The sequence below is a fragment of the Heptranchias perlo genome, chromosome 33, assembly GCF_035084215.1.
Source record: "Heptranchias perlo isolate sHepPer1 chromosome 33, sHepPer1.hap1, whole genome shotgun sequence".
Taxonomy (NCBI): Eukaryota; Metazoa; Chordata; class Chondrichthyes; order Hexanchiformes; family Hexanchidae; genus Heptranchias; species Heptranchias perlo.
In genome coordinates this window covers 19264169-19276531 of record NC_090357.1, presented here as the reverse complement: position 1 = coordinate 19276531, position 12363 = coordinate 19264169, and the positions used below count along the sequence as shown (strand labels likewise).

General features: G+C 45.4%; 1 long non-coding RNA gene across 1 annotated transcript; it reads right to left on the bottom strand.

Moving 5' to 3' along the window:
- Nucleotides 1-6505: 6505 nt before the first annotated feature.
- On the bottom strand, nt 6506-11951 carry LOC137301511 (uncharacterized). The gene is made up of 3 exons (XR_010958304.1): nt 10859-11951; nt 8262-8357; nt 6506-8107 (listed from the first exon to the last, which is right to left on the bottom strand). It is a non-coding gene; the product is annotated as an uncharacterized lncRNA (long non-coding RNA).
- Nucleotides 11952-12363: the final 412 nt, after the last annotated feature.

The window sequence follows — 12363 nt, the reverse complement described above, 5'->3', positions numbered from 1 at the left end:
TGAAATGTGCTGTTGCATGATCATGATTGAAAATAAAACTGTACTAAATGCATTTAAAAGAGGAACTGGGTAAAGGAATATTCTGATTCCTCCTCCACTTCTGCTCCTGTAAAGTACAGTTACGTCCTTTTGACACAATGCATCTTACAGATCGGGAAGATTCTAGCTTCATTCTTAGCGGAGGGTGGTGACAGGGATACTACGATTGGCATCGGTGCAACTGGATAGAGAGAAGAGCAAAAATCAGATGGAATTCCTGCTTCTGATTTTTCTAAAAACATAAGAAATCGGAGCAAGAGAAGGCTCTATGGCCCCTTGGGCCTGCTCTGCTATTCAATAAGATCATGGCTGATCTTCCACCTCAACTTCACTTTCCCGCCCTATCACCATTTCCCTTGATTCCCTTAGTGTCCAAAAATTTATCGATCTCAGTATATATTCAATGACTGAGCATCCACAGCCTCTGGGGTAGAGAATTCCAAAGGTTCACAACCCTCTGAGTGAAGAAATTTTTCGCCATGCAGAAAAGATTTACTAGAATGATTCCAGGGATGAGAGACTTTAGTTATGTGGATAGACTGGAGAAGCTAGGGTTGTTCTTCTTAGAGCAGAAAAGGTTGAGAGGAGATTTGATAGAGGTATTTAAAATTATGAAGGGTCTAGACAGAATAGATAGAGAGAAACTGTTCCCATTGGCAGAAGGGTCAAGAACCAGATGACATAGCTTTAAGGATTTGGCAAAAAAAAACAAAGGTGACATGAGGAAAGCTTTCTTTACGTAGCGGGTGGTTAGGATCTGGAATCCACTGCCAGGGGGGTGGTGGAGGCAGATTCAATTGTGGCTTTCCAAAGGGAACTGGAAAAGTACTTGAAAGGAAAAAAAATTGCAGGGCTATGCAGATAGAGCAGGGGAGTGGAACTAGCAGGATTGGTCTTGCATAGAGCCGGCACGGACTCGATGGGCCGAATGGCCTCCTTCCATGCTGTAACCTTTCTATGATTCTGTGATTCTATGATCTCGGTCCTAAATGGCCGATCCCTTATCTTGAGAATATGACCCCTAGTTCTAGACTCTCCAGCCAGTTGAAACAGCCTCTCAACAGCTACCCTGTCAAGCCCACTAACAATTTTGGACATTTCATGGACAATTCTTCTAAACTCCAGAGAACATAAGCCCATTCTACTCAATCTCTCCTCATAGGACAATCCTCTCATCCCAGGAATCAATCTAGTGAAACTTCGTAGCACCCCCTCTAAGGCAAGAGGTTCGAGAGTCTAAGAAATTCTGGAACATCAAAACTAATGCATCCAATATCTCTGCAGCCACCTCTTTTAAAACCGTAGGATGTAGGCCATCAGGTCCAGGGGATTTGTCGACTTTTAGTCCCATAAATTTCTCCAGTACTTTTTTTTTACTAATCTTATTTACTTTAAGTTCCTCACTCTCATTAGACCCTTGGTTCCCCATTATTTGTGGTGTGTTTTTGTGTCTTCTATACTGTGAAGACAGATACAAAATATTTGTCTCTGCCATTTCCTTATTCCCCATTATAATTTCTCCTGTCTCTGCCTCTAAGGGACCCACGTTTACTTTTGCTAATCTCTTCCTTTTTACATACTTGCAGAAGCTCTTACAATCTGTTTTTACATTATCCAGTTAATATTGCTGGAAATTGAATGTGGGTGTCAGATGAGGATAGACTCGACTGTGATGCTTCCCAGCTCGAATAGTCTATGGCACTCATTATCTGGGCTCACACATGGTAAAATAGGCACTTCGGCAGGGCAGCATTAGGTGCTGCCACACCTTTGAGATCGTAACTGGGCATGAATCAGTCCTTTCCTGTGAGGGGCTGGGGGCGGGGGCATGGGGGGGAAGAAGGCAGGGGAAAAAATAAAGGAAGGGATTTGTGTTTTTCTTACATTTGACAGCAAAAAACAATCGGAGCGAATATTGACACCGTCGCCAGGCCGGTGCGTGATTTCGTTCAGTCGCTCAAGGCCGGCCCGAGTGTTAGTGCCATACTGTGTTGAAGCGACAAAACTGTGGCAAATGGATTTCAATGTAGGCAAGTGTGAGGTCATCCACTTTGGACCTAAAAAGGATAGATCAGAGTACTTTCTAAATGATGAAAAGATCGAAACAGTGGAGGTCCAAAGAGACTTAGGGATCCATGCACGTAGTTCATTAAAATGTCATGGGCAGACACAGAAAATAATCAAAAAGGCTAATGGAATGCTGGCCTTTATATTTAGAGGACTAGGACACAAGAAGGTAGAAGTTATGCTACAGCTATACAAAGCTCTGGTTAGACCACACCTGGAGTACTGTGTTCAGTTCTAGGCACTGCACCTTAGAAAGGATATATTGGCCTTGGAGGGAGTGCAGCGTAGATTTACTAGAATGATACCTGGACTCCAAGGGTTAAATTACAAGGAGAGGTCACACAAACTAGGGTTGTATTCCCTTCCTGGTGGTGCAACTACAAATATTGTTAATTACATTGGGTGGAGTCACTAAACGCAGCTAAAAATATATATTGTCAGTCCGTGAGTGTTCTTTTCACAGTCTCTATGGCTGCTCCTTCATTTCAATGAAAGTAATGACACAAATTTGGATAGAACGCCTCTAATCCTTGCCAGGGTCCGCACTCCCCCAAGTTACACAGTGAAAACAATAAAATATTTGGGGACAGATCATACTTAAGCACAGAGTTCTGCGGCTATTGGTTTGACTGAAGAAATGTTTGATGGAATTTCTCTTTCAAAGTAAACACTTTCATTGTCCCATGGATTATCTGATAGAAAGGAATGTTTATGAGCAGCTCCATATACTTCAGTAAATAATCTTCATTTTAATTTTTTGCTTGTCTTGTTATCTCTCCCTGCCCCCCCGCCCCCCGCGCCAATTTCACACAATCCTTCTCAAACAGAAGGACAGAATGGCCTGGTTCCCAACAGTGGAATGTGATTGGTGCCACTCCTTGGTGAGTGTGAGCTGAGTGGGGCAGGAACTCTGAGGCTAATTTTTTTCCTCCCAGCTCTCCCTCTTCCAGACGCCAGGCTGTGTTGGGGAAAATTGCCTCGCGAAAGGTTCTAGTGCAAATGTCATTCCTTGAGTTGGCAGTGCTGTCGGAGTTAAATAACCTATTTGTATTGATCTTTATCTTCAACGTTTTAAAAGACGAGGATTTCCCCTTTTACTCGCCACTTACGCAATGAAAAGTGTGAGTCTCCTGTCAGAAAGTAGGGGCCCGATGTTAGTAGGGCTGCGGGTTCTCGGCGGGGGGGCTATCGGGCGCGTGGGTAACGCGCCCGGTGAAATTAGTCAGTTTCCCGCGCGATTGTAGGATCCAATCCACTAATTCGATCCACTTACCTGCTCCTCCGGGTTCCCCACTGCTAATCTGCGCATCGGGCGGGCTGCGCATGCGCAGTAAGATCTGTCAGCTGGAGGCGCTCTATTTAAAGGGGCAGTCCTCCACTGACAGATGCTGCAACAAATAGCAAAAATTACAGCATGGAGCAGCCCAGGGGGGAGGCTGCTCCCAGTTTAATGATGCCTCACTCCAGGTATCAATACATGGGGTGAGGAGGAGGGGGAGGACAGAGATCTTCCTCCCGGCGTGCGGGAGGAAGCGGCCTGCCTCTGCCACCAGGAAGGCCTGGCTCGAGGTGGCAGAGGAGGTCACCTGCACCACCAACATATCGCCCACCTGCATGCAGTGCAGGAGGCGCTCCAATGACCTCAGTCGGTCAGCCAAAGTGAGTACACTTACTCATTCCCCTACACTCCGTCTGCCACATCACCACCCCCACCCCACATCTCCTTCAGCACTGCCAACACAACTCTGTCACATCACCCCTCATACCCACTCAAACCTCATCCTCATCTTACCTGCACTTACTCACCTCGCCAGTACTCATCCCACCACTACCACTCAACCCAATCCTCATACAATCTCATGGCTCTATCTCATACTCACCCTCTAATGCATCTCTTTCACGGCCAGCCTCACTCAACCTGCCACTACCTGTGCTGCAGCCACAGGGCATGCATCACATATGTGCAGTAGGAAGCGTAAGGCAAACGTGTCGTGAGCATGAAGGGGATGCACAAGGGTGTTTGAGGGTTTGTCACGGGTGTTACTTATATTGAATTTCTGACCAACGCACATTACATATTATATTGGCACCACTACTGCCATGTCTTCGCGAATCCTGTCTGGTTTGTGCAATAATGCCTTCTCCTGAGGATCACTATGAGGACCCACAACTGATGCCACCCATTGTGTCACTGCAGAGTGGGTGTAGGTGTATTTGCAGGGCTCTTTTGTGCAGACGACTGAGAGACATCGGCGATGTCCCTGGTTGCACCCTGGAAGGATGCGGAGGAGAAGTTGTTGAGGGCAGTGGTGACTTTGACAGCGACAGGTAAGAAGATGGTGCTCGGGCCAGCCAGGAGCAGCTCGGCATGAAAGAGGCTGCAGATGTCCACAACTACATGTCGAGTGACTCTGAGCCTCCGTGTGCACTGCTGCTCAGAGAGGTCCAGGAAGCTGAGCCTCGGTCTGTTGACCCTGTGGCGAGGGTAGTGCCCTCTACGACGCATCTCTCTCTGCGGTTGCCCTCCCTCCTGCTGTACAGGTGGATGTGTCACAGCACTGTGTTGTGGAGCTCCACGTGTCAGAGGTGGACGGCGTGGATGGCGAGGCTGGTGATGCTGTTCGCCCTCTGAGGAGGTCATGACTGCAGCTACGGCGGCCCCCATCTGCAAGATGTACATCTGAGGGGGTCCGCAAGGTAGGTACATGTCTCTGGACCCCGGGGTAAGTGTGCAGGTTGGTGACTTTGACTGTCAGGAGGAGGGTGGTGGAGGCCAAACTTTGTCCCAAGTGACAGAGTGGCCTCCTGCAATGGGTGAGGGTCTCCCCCCCCCCCACCTATCAAATGGACCTTTGCAGCTGCCACAGGCTGACAGCTGCAACACATTTGACCTGGGAGTGTTTCCCCCAGTGTGGGAAACAGTCCCAGTTTGCTCTAAAATCCCACAAAATCCTTTAATCAGGTCAGTTCACGACCTGAAATACCTAAATAAATACCTTCAAGTGGAACCCCACTGGCTTTAATTGCCTGCGGATTCCCACCAGTGGGGGCTGCGCGCGCACGCGGGCGCGTCAGCGGGGAACCCGGAAGTGTGCGGGTTCGGGGCGGGCTCCAGTACCATGCCGGGATTCTCCGATTTTCGGAGCCCCCCCGCCAGGAACGCACCCGATAGCGGGTGCTAAAATGACGCCCTAGATCTCTAGGCACCAAAATAGTCATTGTCGCTCTTTGCCAAATTCTCTTCAATGCATCAATGTTCTTTTGAAAGTAGAATCTCTCAGAGTGACTGACATATTCTACAGCTGGCCTTTACCGACCCAGTGAATTGGTCCTGTCTGCAGCAGTGGATGTGGTCGGGAGTGGGGATACCGAATGGTGTTTTCTTCTGTCTCAGTAAACTGCTTTTATCTTTATCCAACTTTTCCCTGCACTGATCTCAAATTTAGTTAACATGGTGTGGCTTTGGGTTTTCCCTGGGCTGGAGAGGACGTGTGAGCCACTTTTACAAAAGCATTCTTCAGGTAACGCAAATGTAACCATCACAAACTGAATTTTATGTGTAAGGTTATATCAGTCATGGCTCAGTTGGTAGCAGCCTCACCGCTGAGTCAGAAGGTTGTGAGTTCAAGTCCCACTCCAGAGACTTGGGCACAAAATCTAGGCGTGCACTACTGTGGGAGTGCTGCACGGTCGGAGGTGCCGTCTTTCCGATGAGACATTAAACCAAGGCCCTGTCTTCCCTCTCAGGTGGATGTTAAAAAATCCCATGGCACTATTGTGAAGAAGAGCAGGGGAGTTCTCTCCGGTTTTCTGGTCAATATTTATCCCTCAACCAACATCACTAAAAAAGATTGTCTCAGTCATTATCTCATTGCTGCTTGTGAGACCTTGTTGTGCCTAAATTGGCTGCCATGTTTCCTCCACTGACTACATGTCAAAAGCACTTCATCAGCTCTCAGGTGCTTTGGATGTCCTGAGGTCGTGAATGGCACCATATAAATGCAAGTTCTTTCTTTCTTACACTACAGTTTATGCAACTGTCTGTTGCTAAACTAGTGATGCAAATCAGGAGGCAGTGCCTCACCAGACTTCAGAGAGAAGCAACGTTAGACTCCTTGGACAACTAGTGTCCTTATGCACAGTTCTAGCATGGATCACAAGATGGAAATCAGAGTGAAACGCTGGCCCAATATTTCCCTCCCTAACTTCGGTACAGGTGCAATTGTAAGTGCCCTACTGCTGCTCCAGCTGGGATCGGCTAACTTGGCGCAGATCTCTGATTCAACATGGAACCTTCTCGGTGCGTATGGTCAGCTACTGACAGGATAAACTCACTGAACTGTCAGGGGATCGTATCATAGATTTAAAAAAAAACACAAATAGGAAAACTTCAGTATTTATTGCAATGGATGTATATTTGCATAGAACATTGGCCTTCGATTGATTTCCATGTCGTTATCCATTTATTTAATCATTGTTTTACCTGTTCTAAATAACAGCTATGTAAATTTGCTCTGACACTCAATTGAACAGGATTCAGGATGTGCAGGCTGTTAGATTTGGATTTGACATGAGTTTCAGCTTAGTCAGGTTTCTATGTATGTTATAGTTGATCACCCGTGGCATTGCACGTGGGGAGTCAAGATCAAATACAGTCTTTAGGTAAAGCAGAGTTAGAGGGCAGAGGGATAAATGGGCCAAGGAAGGAGAAGGGAGAGGGTGACAAAAATGGCAAGAGGGGAGGGAGAGATATGGAGAGAGGATGGGAGAGAAAGGGGACGGGGAGAGAGGAGGGGGAAGGATAAAGGCAAAAAGGGAAGGTGAGGAGGAAGATGGCAAGGTTTGTAGGGAATGATGGGGTAGGGACAAGGTAAAGGGAGTCAGGGAGGGAGGAGGCTGAGAAGGGGAAAGAGAGGTGGGAGACAGGGAGGGGACAGGAGGGAAGCAGGACAGGAGCATTGGGATTGTTGACATAGGGCTTTTTATCGGAAAGGTGACAGGACATATCAATTTTAATATATAGATAGAAATGGCAGATCAAATACAGAAATAGAAATGTTCATCCTCAGACAAGCCATCTCCATTCATATATCGATGAAAACTGCTTAATTGCATAAAGGTCTCAACTTCCAACAATTAAGTGGGCAGTGGTGCTGTATAGTGATTTTTTTTAAGTTCTTTGAATGAAAATAAAATATTATTCTACCCAAATAAAAAAAGCTTTCAGGGAAATATTTTGAAACTAGAAAGGTTACTCAGTTAACCTTGGAAATTTTATAAGTTTTGAGATGCTAGTCTCTAGTTATCATCTGTTAAAATGCAGCGCTTTCTGCCAAATCTGCTGTAGAGAAGATGTTTTATCACCCTTACACAAAGAGTAACATAAATCAGGTTTGCTGTATTTGCTTGTACTGCTGTTCAAGCATATACTTTGCATTAGGCATATTTTCCACTTGAATGAATACAGCAGTACACAAGCTGATAGCTCCCATGAATGAATAAAAAAAAAAGTTAGGTATATAAGTATAATATTCTTGTGCATTCTGCCACACAAACCTAGATTTATTCCTTCAACATTTAAATTTAAAGAGTCCTGCTTGGTGTAGATTTGACATTAAGTATTTAACAGCATTTCAAACCTTGAATATGATGTTTGTTTTGTGTTGAGTTTTGTAAATTTCACCATCAAACAAGCTGCAACCTCTAAACCCACACTTCTTGTCCCTCTGGTTTTTCTGCCTGAGTGACTTACAGTAAGTTTCTAAATGCAGGTAGCATTGTCCATTACTGGGATTTTCACAAAGGTGCACCCGTATAGCAATTAAATGTTCCCTTCAGGTTTTAGTTTTTCCTTTTCTTTCCTGAAGGCGTTGATTCGTGTTGGAGTACAATTCCATGGAGCAGGCAGTCTTCTTTTACCTCACCCAAGTCATCATTTCTTCATATGTGAGTCTAGATGGCGAGTGTCAGAGGCCTGTTTGACCATGGGCCTGGCCAGCTCCTGCACCAGCAACCACACACACACACACACACACACACAAAAACAACGACTTTAGGTTAAATTTCACATTGCTTTTGTTGTTGAAAGATATTTGAACATATAAGGCATCGCACCTGTTATCTTCTAAATCTATTAAAGTCAAGGTCATACTTACCCATTGAGCCAACCAGCGAAAGCTTGATAGCAATCAGGAGTGGGGACGTTGACTGATTTTGTTTTCATTTCCTTAGTCCAGAGGAGCTGAAGGCAACTGTGACAAACACACACACTACTGCCTCAGAACAGCCCAAGGATCAAACAAAGACCTTCATGGTTTGTCAATCTCAATAACATATCAAATGGTACATCTCTCACAAAGCCATCGGAGGGGGGAGGCGGGAGAACTGCACAGATTTATTTTAATTAACATTTGGAAGGTTTTTTTTGTGCTTATCAAGATGCCCAGAGTTAGCATCAAACACTTCTGTGGCCAGTATAACTTGGCAAATGCAGTGGACAGCTTCCATTACTCAGTCTAAACAATTGCTGGGAATTTCCTAATCCATTGCCAGGATTCGGCAGAATATGTCTAAACCCCATCTTGTTATTGCACCAAAATACATTTTATCATTTCCCACACCACCCACCCTTGTGCCCTCTCTGAATAAGATTGCCAATTTGTGTTGAATTGTGGGCAGTTTTATCCATCAGCTCATGCTTCATTCCTGGGTCTCTCAGACCTAGGACATCAGATGGGACCTGAGTCTATTTTTGGAGCCCAACCACATGTCATGGACAGCCTCCAACCCCACACCCCAACTTTCCTCTTAACTGGAAGATGTTAAAGAGTTAAAGGGCGCTAAATTGAGCCATGTCGCGCCCGTTCTTTCAGCGCTACGTGGCCTCCCGAAGTGCCAAGATGGCGTCTTGGCTGCGCACGCACGTTTCTAGCATGACGTGCGACGGACGCCATCTTGGTATAGGTGTTAGCACAGGGGCAGCTAACGAACGCCAGGGGCATGTAAAGTAAGGAGAAAATGGATACAAACAGTGTGCAACGTAGAGTGCAAATCAGGCTCAAAACAAGACAAAGGGGCATGACGTGATATTAATCCCCAGATTAATCCCCAGGCCTCACCTGCCTCCTTATCCACTCTCCTCTCATGCTTGCAGAGCCTATAGTCTCCCTCAGTGCTCCAAATCCCCTTAATGATTCCCGTTCCCATCTATGCCTCCAGTGTACCTGGCCCTGTACTTCCATATCCCAGCTCACTTCCATTCACTCTCCAGTCTCCCTCAGTGCTGCACACTACTAACCCATCTATTGTCTCCAATCCGTCGCAGTTGACAACAAACCAAGGTGCCCCAACTCTGTTCTCCCAGACCTTCTGCATCTCCCCAGTTTTCAAAATGCCCTTTGATGGCTCCCACCAAACTCCTGAGTACTTTTAGTCCTTGCCAGTGATAGTCACATCCCGAGAATACATTTTTAAAAATCTGTTAAACTAAACCAGACCTGTCGGGTCTCTAGAGTTCATGCAGAGCTGTTCCAATATAATAGACATGGAATTTGGTGTGGGAAAATGTCCATGGTAATTAACTAATCACTTTGTCTCTAAAATAGAACAGGCATTGAGATTTTCCCACGGTTCACTTTGACATTCATGGAGGCAGAATGGCGCAGGCCATTAAATGTAGAGCAATCCAGGGAACGTTCCCCTTCAAGTGGAGTCAGTCTCACTCCTTTGACCTGGGGATTAATATCACGTCATGCCCCTTTGTCTTGTTTTGAGCCTGATTTGCACTCTACGTTGCACACTGTTTGTATCCATTTTCTCCTTACTTTACATGCCTCTGGCGTTCGTTAGCTGCACCTGTGCTAACACCTATACCAAGATGGCGTCCGTTGCACGTCATGCTAGAAACGTGCGTGCGCAGCCAAGACGCCATCTTGGCACTTCGGGAGGCCACGTAGCGCCGAAAGAACGGGCGCTACATGGCTCAATTTAGCGCCCTTTAACTCTTTAACATCTTCCAGTTCTGACAAAAGGTCTTCAACCTGAAACATTAACTCTGCTTCTTTCTCCACAGATGCTGCCTGATTTGCTGAGCTTCTCCAGCATTTTCTGTTTTTATTCAATATTAGGATTTAGTTTCCTTTTTGGTTCAAATTAGACTTTGTTTAAATTATTCTATTAGATGTGCCTTCTCATCTGGGGGCACTTGCAGCATTGTTTTTCTGTAGATGACACTGGGGATGAGACCTTATTGGTCACTCAAAAATAGGCAGCTTAGACTTTCCACTCAATGACATCTGGCCACGCAAAACATTTTAGAAAACACTTATCCATCTTGATAAGATGCACTGAGAAAACACAAAAAAAATCTGTTGAAAGAAAAGTTATGGGATGTCTCAATCACAGAAAAATATTGTTTATAGGAATAAAGCCCCTTTTCTTGAATATTTATTTCACTGGGAATCACCTGAGTTGTTACTCACATCATTTCTAATCCATGAAACATTAATGACTTCCACGCCTGGTTATTATGTTACAGTAGGGTACTGTAGCATAGTGGCTATGTTACTGGACTAGTAATCCAGAAGGTGTGATTAATATTCTGGAGTCATGAGTTCAAATCCTATCACGGCAGCTGGGGAATTTATTAATTAAAAAAAAATCTAGTTTCAATAATGGTGGCTATGAAACTACCTGATTGTCATAATCAACCCATCTGGTTCACTAATGCCTTTAGGAAACCTGCCCTCCTTACCTGGTCTGGCCTATATGTGACTCCAGACCCACAGTAATGTGGTTGATTCTTAATCGCCCTCTGAAATGGCCCAGCCAGCCACTTAGTTGTTCAAGAAGGCAGCTCACCACCAACCTTCTCAAGGGCAATTAGGGATGGGCAATAAATGATGGCCCTGCCAGCGACGCCCACATCCCATCAGACGTGGGGGCGTTAGTGGGAAGTTCGGTAGCGTTATACGCGAGCAGCTTTCGATCATCAAATACCTCGTACACGTTATGACAAAGACTAGTGTTCATGGTGGATTATGTTGGCCCTCTATGTTTCATTGGCCAGCGATAGACATTGTCCAGACCAACAGATTGAGTGCGGCCAATTGGACAATGATTATTTCAGGTCAGAAGTAGCGGAATAAAAATACAAGGCGGGGTAAGTGTGGATGTTGTTTCCTCCTTATCGCGTGATCGCAGTCACTACAAGGAGCTGTTTTCAATGGGAACTGCCTTGCAATTGCTGTTCAGTAAGTTTCGGTCTTTTTTCATACTGTTGGTGAAATTATGAATGCATTGCCGTGGCTTCGTATCTTTTTGTTGTCTCCTCGCTTCGACGCGACTGCAGAACAAAAAGCTGCAGATTCGGCTGTGTGAAACTGACAGAAACCTCCCTGTGAGACCTGGACCTGGGACCTGGGACCCTCACTGTCTCCAGGCTCTGCTAATCTTCCCAACACAGGTTCTTCGCTACTCCGAGGTCTCCCTCACTTTGCTTTACCATTCCTGTTCAAATCTCTTTGTTCCCATGTTTAGCCTCGATCATTACCACCGGATGTTCAGAGTCAGCCTTTTATCCCTAATCTCTTTGTTTTTAAAGCACTGACTGTTGTTTATAATCCTCAACTTACTTCTGCAGTGTCGGAAGTCTTGATACCGACAGAAGAGCCTCGGGGTTGAATGTCCCATGTTTAATATAAGCTTACTCTGCAGCTTTCCGTTAAATTGCGTTTGCCAGGACATTTTCTTTGTAAATTTCGGTCAAGTATCCAAAAAAAAAGACATTCCCGATTGCAAATGCGCCCTTTCGGTTTTGGTAACATGCCTTTTATGTCTTTAATGGGCATAATGTGGTTCTGGACTTAACTGATCCACCAATGGCATTATTAAAAAGGCGTGTTACCAAATCCTTAATGTCTCGCAGACTGCTGGCTCCAGTGCAGCTGACGCATCACTTGAAAAATGTCTTAACAGCATTTTCTGTTCACCCTGACTCGTAATTCGATCTTTCCTGCACACAACCAAGTAAAACTGTATACCCTGGGGGCTTCTCCTTGCAGTTAAATTAAAAACATCATTGCCTTTGTAAAGACAAGGACCTTGAAAATAAGCTACCCAAATGTATTTTTTTCTTCAGTTATTCTTTAAATGTGAGGTCATTAAGAGTCAACCACGTAACATTGGACAGGAGTCACCAGTAGGTCAGACTGGGTAGGGGTGGCAGGTCCCTGGAAGGGACACTACGGAACCAGTGGG